This window comes from Schistocerca cancellata, chromosome 9, assembly GCF_023864275.1.
Source record: "Schistocerca cancellata isolate TAMUIC-IGC-003103 chromosome 9, iqSchCanc2.1, whole genome shotgun sequence".
Classification (NCBI taxonomy): Eukaryota; Metazoa; Arthropoda; class Insecta; order Orthoptera; family Acrididae; genus Schistocerca; species Schistocerca cancellata.
Genome location: NC_064634.1, coordinates 91,548,718 through 91,565,147, shown reverse-complemented (window position 1 = coordinate 91,565,147; position 16,430 = coordinate 91,548,718).

Sequence of the window (16,430 nt, the reverse complement as noted above, 5' to 3'; positions counted from 1 at the left end):
GTGTAATTCTGGTATCACTGTCTTACTACCCTCCCTGTCGATAACTTCCATATGAGCTGTAATTTTTCTGATTCTTTTTTCTTTTTTTTTTTTTTCGTCGTAATGATTTCGCGAGTATATATGGGAGGAAGCAATAATTTGTCCAGGTCTTCTTCAAACGTACAGTCTTTGACTTTCAATAGTAACCTTGTCCGTAATGTACAATGCCTCTCTTTAAACGTATGCCACTGGCGTTAGTTGAACGTTCTCAAGCTCTAAACGATCCCTTGACGAAACGTGCCATGCTTCGTTGCATCTTCTTTACTTTCTCTATTTACCCTACTTGTTAGGGCTCCGATGCTGAAGAACCATGCTCAAAAAACGGTCGAACAAGTTGTCCCTAAGCCACGTATTTCACAAATTTCCTAAAGTTTCTTCCTATGAATCTCGGCCTGTGAGATGCTTTTCCTACAATTTGTTTTATGTAGTCATTCCACTGCAGCTCGCTCTGATCCGTTACTTCTATCTCTTTTACGGCTGTTACTGTTTCCAATGAAAATTCACCTATAACTTAACTGAACAATCATGAAACTCTTCGTCCATTTCCACCAATATCCAGGATCAACTGCCACTTCCCGCACCTCTCACTGCTCCTCTGCATGTCTTCCTGCAGCTCGCTACAGTCTTCAAGCCTTACAACTTTCCTATACACAACACCATCGTGAACAAAAATCCTCATAGAGCTTTCAACGTTAACCTCTATAGCATTTACGTGTATTGTAAGCAACCATAGTCCTACAAGACTCTCACGGCACACGTTAGAAAGTTCCGTTACATCTTGTTAATTTCATCTCGTTAAGAATAACACACCGAGTTCTGCCTCTTAGAAACTCCTCAGTTGAGCAACAAATCAGGCCCAATATTCGGTAAGCTTGTATTTTGTTCAATAAACGGCAGTGAGAGACTGTATCGAATTCCTCCCGGAATTCAAGGAACATACGTTCCTTCCAGATGATAAGAAACGTGGTATAAACCTCGGTGCCTTGGCCTACTGCTGTCTGGATTTCGTGGACCACCAAAGTGAGCTGTTGCTCGAAAGATCTGTTTTTATGGAATTAACGTTTTCTTTTATAGAGGAAATTTTAGCTCCTCAGAAACATGTACCATAACTATACATCAGATTAACGTCGGCAATGAAATTAAATGAAATCATTGTGTGGCATTGATGGCGGGGAATCCCCACTTGGTGAAATTCTGCCGCCGAGTTGCAGGTGTTTTCAGCTGACGTCACACTGGGCGATCTGCGTGTCGAAGACGATAAAACGATGAAGAGGATAACACAACATCTAAACGGAGAAAATTCCCGACCCGGCCGGGAATAGACCGCTGCATGGCAGTCACGCGCTGCCGACTCAGCTAAGATTTTTATTTATTTATTTATTTTAAAGGGGGGCCTCCGTTCTCCGCTTACAGACCAGCCTAAGGGGACGGACTTTACCGATGTATGACTATAATTATTCTATGTAAAGAAGGAAAATTAATGATTCGGCTTCAGCGATTAGTGAAGTTGCGGAGTCCGCAGCTCGTGGTCGTGTGGTAGCGTTCTCTCTTCCCGCGCCCGGGTTCCCGGGTTCGATTCCCGGCGGGGTCAGGGATTTTCTCTGCCTCGTGATGGCTGGGTGTTGTGTGCTGTCCTTAGGTTAGTTAGGTTTCAGTAGTTCTAAGTTCTAGGGTACTGATGACCATAGATGTTAAGTCCCATAGTGCTCAGAGCAATTTGAACCATTTGAAGTTGCGGAATTGTGTTGGGTCTTCATTTCACGAGCCCCGGATTACCTGAAGATGACAGCAAAGTCTGTTGAAACCTGTTGTCTTGAAAAAAGAAATATTTTATGCGATCTTGGCTGGTGAATGTTTTTTTTTACAGTTAAAACAGATCGCCCTTCAGTACTCTCAAAACGAGAAAATTCAACCCCTGATCTCTGTTGGTGCAGGTAAAGACAGATTACACATGTCTTCATCTTGTAGACAGTTTGGCGCCTAACTATGTTACAGGCAAGACAGCTAGTTTCTGCAACCTTCCAGTGGAAGGCTACAGTGAAACAGGCACAGAACACAGCGCCAACCGTGGCAGTTAGTTGATGTACTGCCGAAGACGATGGTCGAGACAGCTGTTGAAAACTCGAGTATTTTATTGAAAATGAGACTGTTTGAATAACGAGAGAACTGTATTCAGGAATGTCGCCACGGGAGTCTGTGAAGACATCTTGATATGTTCGCCACAAACTCAAACTTTTCATCGTTTATGCCAATCTAAAGTTAAGAACTGGAATAAAGAACAATTGCGACAGTTTCTGTATCACCGACGTGCTTTATTAGTGACGACGTCAAATTTTATCGAACACTGGGTTTGTTCGATAACTGTTTACAACGTACCACAGTGGTGTAGTGGAAGTCGAGGAGCCGGAAAACAGCCTCAAACTGGCCAAGATCCAGCAGATGCGTGAGGGTTTCAATATCCCCCCACCACTACCTTTCTCTCTCTCTCTCTCTCTCTCTCTCTCTTACACACACACACACACACACACACACACACACACACACACACACACACACGATACAGGCTTAAACGGATTTTCTGTTAACATTAACAATTTAAACTTTCCCGTGTGCCTAATGAAAGAAAAGAGACTTCTGGAAAGCTTGCGCAGAAAGTAATTAAGGTTGCAATTCGATCCAAACGTAGCTCTTACAAGGACAGCAATTTCGAAGTAAGAAGTCCAGACAAAGCAAACGACTCAACTGTTAATTTTATGCTATTAAAATGCACAACATTTTTAAGATGAAATACATACGAACTCCAACTTTACATTTTCTAAGCGCAAGAGCAAGGTGTTTTTAATACTCAAGAACGATTTTAACCAAAATCCCTCGCGGCGCACATGCTCTCTACATTAGGTGACGTTCGTAGGGCAATTGGAACTTCTTTATCGGCTTGACAGATCACGGGTGTCCTACACAACTTTCTATGTCTTGACTTCATCTACAGCACTGTGGTACGTTACAAACAGTTGTCGTTTATATTCCGTGTACGAAGGAATGTTGTGAACGTAGAACAGACCTGGAGACATTGGCAAAGTTGGGCACATTACATGATGTGAAGACAGATATTTCCAAACCAGATTTTAATATGAAAAATCTTTCCTCCAACACGTAAGGAGTACAACCAAAATTTAGTGATGACGAGCTGCAACTAAATACTCAAAACATTGCTAAAAGTCTCGACAAATTGAAAGACCGACAGATAGTTGAGAGTTTCAAACTAGGATTATACAATGGTTGAAGAAAACGGGGAAAGGATAGACTAAAAGGCGAATAGGTAGCTTTGAGAGCTGAAATAATGGAGACAGCACAGGATAAAACAGGCAAAAAGACAAGGCTTAGTAGAAATCCTTGAATAACATACGAGATATCAAATGTAATTTTCGGAAAGATTAAAATACAAAACTGTAACAAAATGTCCATTATTTCTTGGTCTAGTAAAACACGTAAAAGGAGTGAGATTTTTGTTTTAATGTTACTAAATATTATTTAACAGTCTACATTTTTAAAATACAGATGTTACATGTTCTTCAGTTCAAACTCACTTCAGTTTTTTTATGGCTTTGTCTAATGTCTAATTTTATGCAGGGATACAAGTCTGAGAAGAGTTGGCAGGTGCTGTTCTAGATACTGTAATTTTTATGTCTTTTTTTTTTTTTTGTTTCTAATTCAGCGGAACCCTGCGATCCGGGCACGATGCCTTCTGATGGCTGCACCACGTGTTCCTGCAACCCCAACCCGGATGCTATGACTGCTAAATGCACCATGCACGACTGCTCGGTACACCTTCCTGGAGAGGTGAGAAGCATACTACTTACCCATGAAGTCAAACATATACGTTGGTGTGTGTGCGTGCGTCTTTGTGTGTGTGTTCGTGTGTGTGTGTGTGTGTGTGTGTGTGTGTGTGTGTGTGTGTGTGTGTTTATGTGTGTGTGTGTGTGTGTGTGTATTCTTCTGTATCTCTTGAAATTATTCAGAAGTTTCAATCAAACTTTGTTCTCATAAGATTTAGTACCACAGAGACGTTAAGAAGCTCCTAACACTATTGCTTGTTAGAGTTGGAAAGTTTTTACGAGTGAGCATTGCTCTGGGACACTAGGAGCAATTTTAACGTGACTAACAACTAAAATTATTTACTAAGTGGAAAAAGTATAAGGAGGGGTGGCGGGTGTAAAGCACCCGTAACACCGTTAGTCACAGTGAGACTGGGGAAGGAGAAGACATGTAAAAGCAATCGAAAACGGTCGATATTAGTCTCCAACATAGAGCTTTTGAGGTTGATAAGCTGACTGGTGGCAGTTCCAATGACATTTCACCCACTGGGGTTCGGTAGGGATAGCGTGGGGCGGGTGGAGGTTGGGGGGAACGAAAATAATCGAAAATGGCGAATACTGGTGTTGCTAGGCGGAATGGTATCAGTCCTGATGACAACTGATTTATTGGGGGGGGGGGGGTGGAGGGCGAGGGTCGGAGAAGGAAGTGGTGGACAGTTCAGGCATGAGCATCGAAAGTGTGGAGCAGCTTCAGCAGAAGTTGATATGCAAGGTGCGACAATAAAGTAAAGACACTGTTTACAAAACCACCTTCGCTTACGTTTTAACCAACCACACTGGTATCTCTTCCAAAGTAGCAATCTTTTGCCTGCATTCACTTACTCCATTCCTCTTGAACTCATTTTCTGATGTAGCAGCAACAGTCCTTCTTACAGCTGTTTGGATATCCTGTACTGTTGGAAAACGCTCTCCTTAACGATTAATTTCACTTTTTGGAATTAAAGTAAATTACTCGGGGCCAAGTCAGGTAAATAAGGAGGTTGTGGTAGCACTGCAGTGCACTCGGATGTCGAAAACTGCATAACAGGCAATACGTTATCGTGATGGGAGATTCGGTTGTGACCAATATATGTACAAACACGACGGACCCATATTTTGAGAATCCCTTGGTAATAGTATTGGTTTTCCTGCTGGCCTGTAGGTATCATTAATGTGCACTAGCCGTGGAGGCAAGAAACACACAAGCATGCGTCTCACATTTCACTTCAATAAGTACGTTCTCTTTGGTTATGGCAGTTCCTTCGAGCATCCTGGAAAATCCAACTTCCATCACCAGTAGAGAGTCGGTTCAGAAATATTGGGTTCAATCCCACTTGTTCCATTACGTCAGCAGCCACAGCACTCTAATGATGTTTTCGTTGCTGTACAATTTTTTGGTAACTATTTTGAAAAAAGTTTTCTCCTCCCTGGCTTTCCAGTTCGTATCAGGCGAACAGTTTCCCGATTAACGTTCAGTTCATTTTCAACCATTTTGACGGTTAATCTTCGGTCTACTCGCACAAGTTTACTCCCTCCGGCTGTGATGTCATCTGTTCATGCTGTTGATGGTCGCCAACTGCTTGTTCATCTTCGACTTTCGAGATTCCATTGCTGTGACGAGGATCAAATACAGGTCTTCTCTATTCAAGTTGCTACTCCTGATTGAAGCACTGGAGGAGCATGCCACTTGTAGATGTGATGGGAAAAGACCAAAGCCATACACTGCAAAGAGAGAAAAATTGGTCACATAACTTTACTTTCGCTCTTCGTACGTATTACTTACGTCTGGAAAAAATACTGGGAGTAAGACTTACCTAACATATCTAAGCATGAGAATGGGAGTAGAAGGTAGTGACACAAAAAATAATCGGGAATGATTTATACATGAAGACCTTATGGGTCGTTGGTTGATTGGTGACAGTCCCGACGAAATTTAAACTCAACTGGCAGCGTGGGCGTAGAAATAGGGGTGAGGAAAAGATTAGCAACTGGGCAACACAAGGTGATCTGAATGAAATTTTCACTCCGCAGCGGAGTGTGCACTGATTTTGAAACTTCCTGGCAGATTAGAGCTGTGTGCCGGACCGAGACTCGAACTCGGGATCTTTATCTTTCGCGGGCAAGTGCTCTACCAACTGAGCTACCAAAGCACGACTCACGACCCGTCCTCACAATTTTACTTCCACCAGTACCTCGTCTCCTACCTTCCAAACTTCACAGAAGTTCTCCTGCGAAACTTGCAGGACTAGGACCACTGGAAGGAAGGATATTGCGGAGACATGACTTAGCCACAGCCTGGGGGATGTTTCCAGAGTGAAATTTTCACTCTTCAGCGGAGTGTGCGCTGATTTTGAAACTTCCTGGCAGATTAAAACTTAATGCCGGACCGAGACTCGAACTCAGGACCTTTGCCAAGGTGATCTGCGAGGTGGCACAGTTAATCTTTTGTGACTGACTGTTCAGAGGCCATTACCAAATCACCGTTTATGGCTTTCACTGTAGTGCGTGCAAGGGGACTTAAATTTTATGACAGACCATCTGTGGAAGGGGGTCTTAAATGAAATGCGGCCCTGGTTGTTGAGTATGCAGAAACGGATATGAGTTTGAATTATTTCCTCTCTCACTGATTCTAACAACTGTGTGCAATGGAAATTGAACTAATTTATTTGGTGACGCTGACAAATAAGTCGTCGTGTGCTCTGACGCACATTATTATGAAATAAAAGTGAACTAGAATCTTTTAACTAATATTAAACTAAAGGTGGTGTTACGAATCACAATTACTATCAGAAGACAGGTAAACAAATAACATGCGAATGCATGGTTTCACAGCGAAGCGTACGGGTAAAATTCTCTCGGGCTTCCAGCCACATCAAGTGGCTTGAAGTTCACGAGCTTCCGGCCAGGTGCTCCTCAAACATTGTCAAGCGGCGACTGACTTTTAGTTGCTGCTGCTGTTCTTATACAGCCGCGCCGCCATGGCATCACAGGAGACAGTGCGGCTGTATGAGGGCGGTAGCTGCAACTAAAAGATAGTCACCACTTGACAATAGCTGAGGAGAACACGGCCAAAATCTCGTGAACTTTAAACCACTTGACATGGCTGGAACCTCGAGAAAATTTTATCAGATAAATACACAGGTTAATTTCCGCCCTGCTCTCTCGGAGACTATACGCCATACATAGAAGGAACACAAAATTATGCCAGCAATAACAAGACTGAACAAATGAAACATCTGTGGTGTTGGGATGGGGTTCTAGACTGGTGCCCCAACATGGAAACTGCGATCTCTTAATAAGCCAGATGGGTGCTGCAAGATATACTGTTGCACTGATGCACTAATGTGGAAAGGAAACGTATACCTGAGCGAAAACCAGTGAATACTGAATTAAGCCCTTGTTTCCTTTCCTGAAGTCAGAAGTTAAATGTACCTAGCGAATGCAGCAAGCACTTCAGGTATTGTGGTTGAGTGAAAATCGAAGTCCGCAAGACTTATCACCGAAGGTAGGAACCCGAAAGCTCGCATTTGCATCTTCGACCCAGAAAACTGCGAGTCAGACTCAGAATTCTGACGATAATCACAATCTGCACCAGAATGCCAACCGCCCTCTCTCCAGCTCACATCGATATTTAACTATCCTCTCCTTTCCTAAGAGGCAAGTTCACTTCCTCTGGGCAGGGAATTTTTTCAAGTCAAACAATACGACCATACTGGAACTCCGATTCCTCTACAGTGTTACAAGATGACCAGTGAACGGGAAACCACTGGCTTTCCTCCTCACCGGACAATATTTTAATATTACCGGCCAATCGCTAACGAGCTCTCTGTTGCCCACGGCCTGAAGTAAGCTTTCCACACTTGGACAAAGCCAGGCGCGCTGGATAACGTCAGACACCTAACTAAGTGAAATGTATTCGCAGTTGCGAATAGGAACAACCATCAGCCCTATAAGGGAATGAGGATGCAAATTTGTCATGGCCCGGGACTCCAACCCTGATTTTCCCGTATGCCCTTGTCACCTTAACCTCTTTAGTTATTCGTCCACGACTCACTGCCAGACCCCAATTTCCATAATTATGTTGTCGTTCCTGCTTCGCAGCTTTTACTCGTACTCACATTATGTAATCCAATACAGGGGAGGAAATTTGTAGTAAGCTTCTGTGGGACCAAAACTGTTGAGGTCATCGGTCCCTACATTTAAACACTACTTAATCTAACTTAAACGAAGTTACGCTAAGGACAACAGACACTCCCATGCCCGAGGGAGGTGTCGAACCTCCGACGGGGGGAGCCGCTCGAACCATGACATGGCGCCCAAGACCGCGCGGCTACTCCATATGGCACAGAGGAGGACACTTAAAACGAAAGTTGCTACGTCATATCGACGGTTAAATACGATGTGGTACTGCCTTTGATGTCAGGAAGGAAAAGAACTTAGGAAAAGTGTCTATGTGGTGCGAAAATTTGCAGTATTGTAAATAATGAAAATCGTGAGGTCATCCACACGAGTGCCAAAAGGAATCCATTAAATTTCGGTTACACTGTAAGTAAATCAAATCTAAAGGCCGTAAATTTAACTAAATACATAGGAATTGCCGGCCGCTGTGGCCCACCGGTTCTAGGCGCTTCAGTCTGGAACCGCGCGACCACTACGGTCGCAGGTTCGAATCCTGCCTCGGGCATGGATGTGTGTGATGTCCTTAGCTTAGTTAGGTTTAAGTAGTTCTAAGTTCTAGGGGGCTGATGACCTCAGCTGTTAAGTCCCATAGTACTCAGAGCAATTTGAGCCAAGGAATTACAATTACGAACAACTTAAATTGGAGAGAAAACATAGAAAATATTGTGGGGAAGGCGAACCAAAGATTTCGTTTCGCTGGCTGAACAATTTGAAGATGCAATAGATCTATGAAAGAGACTGCCTACACTACACTCGTCCGTCCTTCTTTGGAGTACTGTTGCCCTGTCTGGAGTACATCGAGAAAGTTCAAACACGGGAAACACGTTTAGTATTATCGAGAAATAGGGGAGGATGTGTCACGGACATGATACAAGAATTGGGATGGACACTATTAAAACAAAGGCGTTTTTCGTTGCGGCGGTATCTTCTCGCGAAATTTCGATTATCAACTTTCTCCTCAGAATGCGAAAATATTTTTTGAACCCCGACCTATATAGAGAGAAACGTTCATCGTAATAAAATAAAGAGTGGAATAACAGAGAATAACTGTGAAGGTGGTTCGACGACCATCTGCCAGGCACTTAAGTCAGATTTTCCGAGTAGGTGTAGATGAACGACGCACTGTTCCTTCGGTTGTGCAGGCATGTCCGGAGCTGCATTGCTACTTTCTTCTTAATAACACAGGTACTGCAATACCGTACAAATGCTAACTTAATGTACAATGTTTTCCGATGAACCATGGCAAGGCGCCTAAGACCGCTCGGCTACCCCGCGCGGCAAACATGTAGTTATGAGACTAACATTATACATCACCCTGTTTTCGAAATCCAAGGCATGTAATTTGAATCGAGCAGAAGAACTTTGAACACAATAACTGTGAAATGCTGGAATTAATCACAACAATTCCAGACATTAAACCGTCTCATGGTCCATGCAGTAGACTATACTGAGCCGGTATAATGTCGTCATTTGCAGTGAATAACGTCTGCATTTCACACAGCTATTGTATTCAGAATTGTTGTTCTGCTTGATTTGAATGACATATATTGGATTTCGAGAAATGTGTGGTATGTAATACTGCTTTTATAACTACGTATTCGACTACGGTAAACATGATCTGGGACTTAGACCGATTGGTAAATAAACCATTAAATTCACCTGTTATGTAACGCATTTCTTATATTTCTGATTTAATGAGGGTGCTTTTCAAAAGAAACTCTCTTTGTAGGAGGGACAAATTCTAACAAAGACTGTCCAGTTCTCTAAGCTCGCTGGCGTTAAAGAGAACACGAGGTTTGAAGAATTCGTTACGGCCAAGAAGGAATTATAAAGACAGTTTTGTAAATGCTTTTAGGACAATGCCGTTTTCAAAGCGCACCTGGTCTTGTGTAATTGTAACTGATTGGTCTACAACGAAATTCCCCATTTTAAAAACAAACTTCTTTACGTTAAAACTATCCAGGAGGTCTACATAGTTTTTCAAAGGCATAGTTTCTATGTCTCCTTAATGCGGTTCCAAAAGTGCTACAATATGATTAATATAAGTGTGATGAAAGATCGTCTTAGATTATGAAACTAAATAAGTCATGATTACGTAGCAACCTGATTGCGAAAATCTGTAAAATTTTCGGCGCCTGTCCATATACTGACAGTTTCTATTATATAAAAACTATACTATGTCTGCATGGCTCCCAAACTAATTCAATAATGTTGCAAATCTGTTTCGTTTTTGATCTGTGTTGTTGAGAAATGAGAAATATGAAGCTAAGTCGTATGAAGTGCGACTGTGCCCCCACCTAAATACGTCGCGTTAGCAGTTTTCCCCTCTCTCCCATCCCCCCACTGGCGGCTCTCAGAAACTAACACCTCCTTTGCTAACGGAAGCTGGCAACCCTAGAGCATTTCCCGTGTCCTATCGCTCCAGAAAAAGACTTGGATGACTGCAGCAATTGGTCAGTGAGTAGTTGTTGAGCCTGGACGAAGATATGAAAAAAACCATGGTGAAGAATTGTGCTTCTTCTGAACAGTTGTCCGGCTCAGAATAACCCAACTCCTCCAGATAACGTAAGACTTTGTGGTTTTCCTACCAACATCATTTACAAATTACTACTGCTTGTCCAGAGAATGATTCTTAAATTTGAAACTTTTCGCCGCAAGTAAGTTGTGACGATGGTTTTGAAAATCGTTGAAGACGTTTTTTCAATTTTGATAATAATGAAAACACGCTTCACTACATCAGCTGGAGGTCGCTGAAGCAAACAGACATCACTGATTCTTTCGCAAAATAAAATTAAAATTTTCTTTAGCATTTCCGGAAATTTCTATGTGCGTTTTTTGTGACGTTTTTAAAAAAATGAATAATGAAATTAGTCAAAATACTAATTTCCCTTTAATCTGAGTTATGCTTCTCACTTTGCGCTTCCCTTCGTAAGGAAGTACAAATGCTGTTGAAAATACAGCACTTTTTTATTTTTATTTTTGTAGTCCATGCCCATTTCTTGATTTCATCTCGATCAGTCACTTCCGTTATCTCGAACTCACAATTCTACGAACTTCTATGAGGTCTCTTGAGCGTCGAATATGAAGAGCCGACTGTATTTGAATGGAGACCAACTGGAAGAAACACGGGACAACCACGAAAGTAAAGCATTGACGATATGTAAGACGATATAAAAATTCTTACAGGATGGAGAAGAACCTCACTTGAGAGAGCAGACTGAGGGAAAAATTGTTGAACAGGCTAAAACCCAAACAAACTTTTTATGCCATGAGAATAATAATGTAACGTATGACTAGAGTGCCGTGTCGAGTTCTGCTGACTTGAAATACCGGTGGTCCCAGCCACAAGGTTGCGTTAACAACCTGAGATATCCACAGATGGAACCATTCCTCTATCTCATCTTCATTCTCTGTTCCGGAAGACGCTACGTGTGTTTGGCGTCTGATGGTCTGCATGAAGCAATGTACTAGTAATAAAAATTTCGTGTCGCTCAGTGATCTCATGCTACTCTACTCTTACTATAGTTATGACAGCGAACCAATAGTTCTGTACTGACAGGTTACTTTGTAACTGCAATATATGGTATGTTGGCATTTAATACACTCCAAAATTTCTTTTTGTGACCTAAGATAGTTCAATCAGTAACTATATCTCTCTTGTTAATTCTATTTTTAACATTATCTAACAGATCTGAAGATGGGCAGCTAGCCCGAAACCGGTAAATGAAAATAAAAAATAGCGATCAAAGACTGAAATTTCGTATCTTTATTTAAAGAACGATCGTGGCAGTCCCAATAAGACAACCATATCTAGTTTTGATAATCGAGCAGTACTCAAGAATAGGTCACAACAGCGTCCTATAAGTTGTCCCCTTTACAGTTGAACGAAACTTTTCTAAAATTCTCCCAATAAACTGAAGTTTAAAATTCGCCTACCCCACCAAAGTCGTCACATCCTCATTTCATTTCATATCGCTCTACAACATTACGCCCAGATATTTAAGGGTCGTAACTGTGTCAATCAGTACATTACTAATGCCATATCCGAACATTACGGGTTTGATTTTCATACACATCCGCATTAAGCTGAACGATTGTAGGAAGATACAAGATGACTTAGACAAAATTTCTTGTTGGTGTGATAAATGGCAGTTATCTCTAAATGTAGAAAAATTGAAGTTAGTGCTGATGAGTAGGAGAAACAAACCCTTAATGTTCAGGCACAACATTACTAGTGCCCTACTTGGAGCAATCACGTCGTTTAAATCTCTGCGTGTAACGCTGCAAAGCGATATGAAATGTCAGGATTGTGGCAGGGAAGGCGAATGGTTGGGATAATTTTGGGAGAGTGTGGTTCATCTATAAAGGAACTTACATGTAGGTCGATAGTATCACTTATTCTGGAGCGGTGCTCTAGTTCTTGGGGTCCGTACCATGTTGGATTAAAGGGAGACATCGAAGCAGTTGAATGGCGTGCTGCTAGATTTGTTACTGGTAGGTTATACCAATAAAGAAGTGTTACATAGATGCTTCGGGAACTCAAGTAGGAATCCCTGGAGAGAAGGCGACGTTTTTTGAGGAACTTTAGAGAACCGTCGTATGAAGCTGACTGCAGAATGATTTTACTGCCACCAACGTACATTTCTCGTCAGGACCACGAAGATAAGATTCGAAAATTAGAGGGTATTAGAACACATATATAGTCGATTTTTTCTCGCTCTGTTTGCGGGTGGAACAGCCAAAGAAATAACTAATTGGTACAGGGTACCCTCCGCTACACGCAAGACAGTTGTACGGAGATATAGATGTAGATGTAAATGAAATACCTCTTGTAACTAAAATGTTGGTTTTTCGTGTTTTTGTTTCAGGTGTGTCCGGGATGTGAACGGAAATCATAAGCAAATTTTGCTGCACTGATGAGTTGTACGTGAAGAAAAAATTAGCTGCCAGGGGTCATTTAGCGAAGCTTTTAATTAATGTGGAATTACTGACTTTGTGATTTGATAAATAAAAATATTGAGCACATCTGTCTTGTACTTTGTTTACGTTTGGTTTTGTAAACATTTACCCCGTAAACTCTCTGTTTATAGTGTACTCACAAGTCAGTATGAAATATGTTCTTCAACTGTAAGAGAGAAAAGACACTATGAGTAATGTTGTAGAGGGCCTCAAAACCAGTAGTAACATTACTGTGTCGACTGTAAGACAGATACATGCGTTACAGGAAAAATCAAACCAAAGCTGAATGAGTTTCAGGATCAGTTACATCACAATGATACACTGAACATGTAATTTGGGATTTAATGTTACCAGTACACTTAACAATCGATATTTTTCTTTCATAGGAACTATTACAAAGCGGTACGCTTATAATATTAAAAGTATACAGGTCGACCAAAATGTTTCCTTTCCAAAGCCGTACAGTCCATAATCGATATACCAATCAGGCATGATCACCGTGAGCATTGAGGCAGTCACCCACCGATGCATCACCCTGAAGATATCAGTTTGGTAAAATACTGTGTCCTGCTGTGTGAAGAAGTTCGTAACTGCCTGCTGCACCTATACATATTTAAAATGCTACAAAACGAGTAACAAAGGGAAGTATGTATAACAATAAGTATCAGAATATGGCAGAATAAGAAATATTATTTGTGTGTGCAGATTAAAGATATTCCACTATTTACCCAACTACACACTGAACCCAAACCACTGGTAATCAACTACAAACACATGTGCGGATAGCGAACAACCATAGTAGGGCTAACTACGAAAATTATTATTGAATGAATTCAGAAAATAAGAGTTCCAAGAAGAATCCTATTAGAAAGTTATTAATTACCAGTCTGTCACAGGATGGAATCTTGAAATATCATTTTATATTAACAAAGGAAATAGAACAGACTCAGATATTTAAATGGTACTTTAAAGTAAACTTAACTAACCGATTAAACGATGCTGTAAGCGATTTACTTTGTTGCTCCCCCTACAGAATTTTTGTTTGAATGTAACCAAAGAAAATGAACGAAACATTACTTGGCTGAAGCTGGCAGTAAAGAATAGAAAGGAGTGAAATAACCAACATTTCTTCCCATTCCAATGAATCTTAATGCATTTTTTCTTTGCTATTAAATCTCATTTCCATCCTCAAGAATCACCACATATCTCCTCAATATAAGCCTAACGTTATCATGTTACATTTATGACCATTGCTTCATATATTCTCTACTCCATTAGCACATTTCTCCCCAATATAAATTTATCGTTCTCATAGTACGTTTTATGTTTTAAACCAGCTTTATAATTATTATACTGTGTATACCTCTGCTACCACAATCATCTGTGTAGAGGTGTACAGAAACTACAACTCTGTCACCATCACATAACACCACACATCACTCATTAACCTCTGTGTACTTCATCTTACTTTTGCAAACAACTAGGAAAACACAGCCAGAAAATCTAAATACAAGTTATACCATGGCATCAAAGAAATTAATATCTTAAAGCACACTAAGCAGAATGATAGTCAATTTCGTTTTATCTAAACTCACCCTAGATTTGGAGCTCCATTTTTTCGCTTTACCTTGCTAACTTAGATTCATTATGTTCCTAAATTTCATTTTCATTAAGCACTGTATCCGTTCCTATAAGGAAAAATTAAATAACCTGGAAAGAATATTATCACAAGGAAATGCATTCATGTAAGGTCGCCTCGTAACATCAAAAATTGAACTATAATTCTATGACAGAAAAAATTAATTTAATTCAAAAAGGTAATGCTTCTATTACAAGGCAAAACGTAAAATTTTTTCTGTACATTGTTTCAGTTTACCTTCACCGCACATGCATGTCTCATATTTCATGAGTTATTTGCACTTTTAACGGTAGCTGAATAACGATTGATTCCTTCCTTGTAACACCCTTCAAAATAACAATCAACTTTCGCTGTAGCCATGAATTCCTTAAACATGTAGAAAAGGCATTTAAATACATAGAAAAGTGCTATCTATTAAACAGCATATATTCTCTGTATTACAATGTAACACATGTGACTGAAAATACAAGAGTAAGAAATGCAGAAATGCCGGTTCCATAATTAAACAATAGCCAATTGTATGGAAGGATGTAGGTATGTACCAAAATAGAAAACGTTCGAAAACTATTCACAGCAAATTATGTCATGTTTCATGTGTTGGTGTGAGCTGTTGCCAGCACACTGGTCGGCAAAGATGTAGCCCCGAGATCGATAGTAGGCGTTGGGTCAGGTGCGCCTGTCACAAGAGAGGCCAGAGACACACCGACGAGCGACACGCCCCCAACGCCCTCTCTATCTCAAGTATTTAGTCCGCGTCCGCTGACTGAAGGGCCTCACTGACTCACTCAGGATACGACAGGGCATAACGACCAAATCGAGACTAGCAACGAGATTAAAGCTAATAACAGCTAGATAACTAGTGCTGCCTGCAAGAGGACTATTATGGATGAGCTTGTACCATAACACATGGACTCTAACAAAGTTAAGAAGCAGCTGTCTCTTCATGTAAATAAACAACCGTCTTAATCCACGTATGCATTTGTGTGGTATAAAGAATATACGGGCCACACACAATAACATCCTCTCCCTTGCATCCTACGCTACAAGACTTTACATTTTATTCACTAAATCGCTTCACATGTGTGGCATGAAGAAGTTCTTTACTCTTACGCGTATGTAAAGTTTCAGCTGCCACAGCAAAGTTGTGAACTGTTCTTCAGATGTCGTAAGGTCCATTACAAACATGTGTCCTTCGACAAAATTTTGATATGCCAAATGTCATAAAACGTTTGTAAACGAAATTTTCGCTAATCGATGAACTCGAATGTTCAATACTGCACCACATTGGGTGCCTGTTATCTTGTCCGTTGTTCCTTCGACTGTTCAAATAAACGCCATGAGTTTCAATTTTCATTTAAATTATCTTAATGAGAATGGGCATAAACACTAGTATCACCATCTCGAATAAGTTCTGTTTCAGTTTGTGTCAGGTGGTCACGAATCATATTTACTCCCACTAGTTGATTTTCAGTTGAACATCTGTCAATTGTTTCAGAGCTTGGTATTCTTACGTTTCCAGAAAAATGAGCTGGTAAAGTATCGTCAGACTCTCTACCTGTCTTGGTCGATAAATGCGTCACTTTTGCAGTGAGTTCGTCACCTTTCTCACAAATAGTACCTAGTTGTTCTGTCTCGCAGACCGCTGTGGTCGAGCGGTTCTAGGTGCTTCAGTCCGGAACCACGCGACTGCTACGCTCGCAGGTTCGAATCCTGCCTCGGGCATGGATGAGTGTGATGTCCTTAGTTTAGTCTAGGGGACT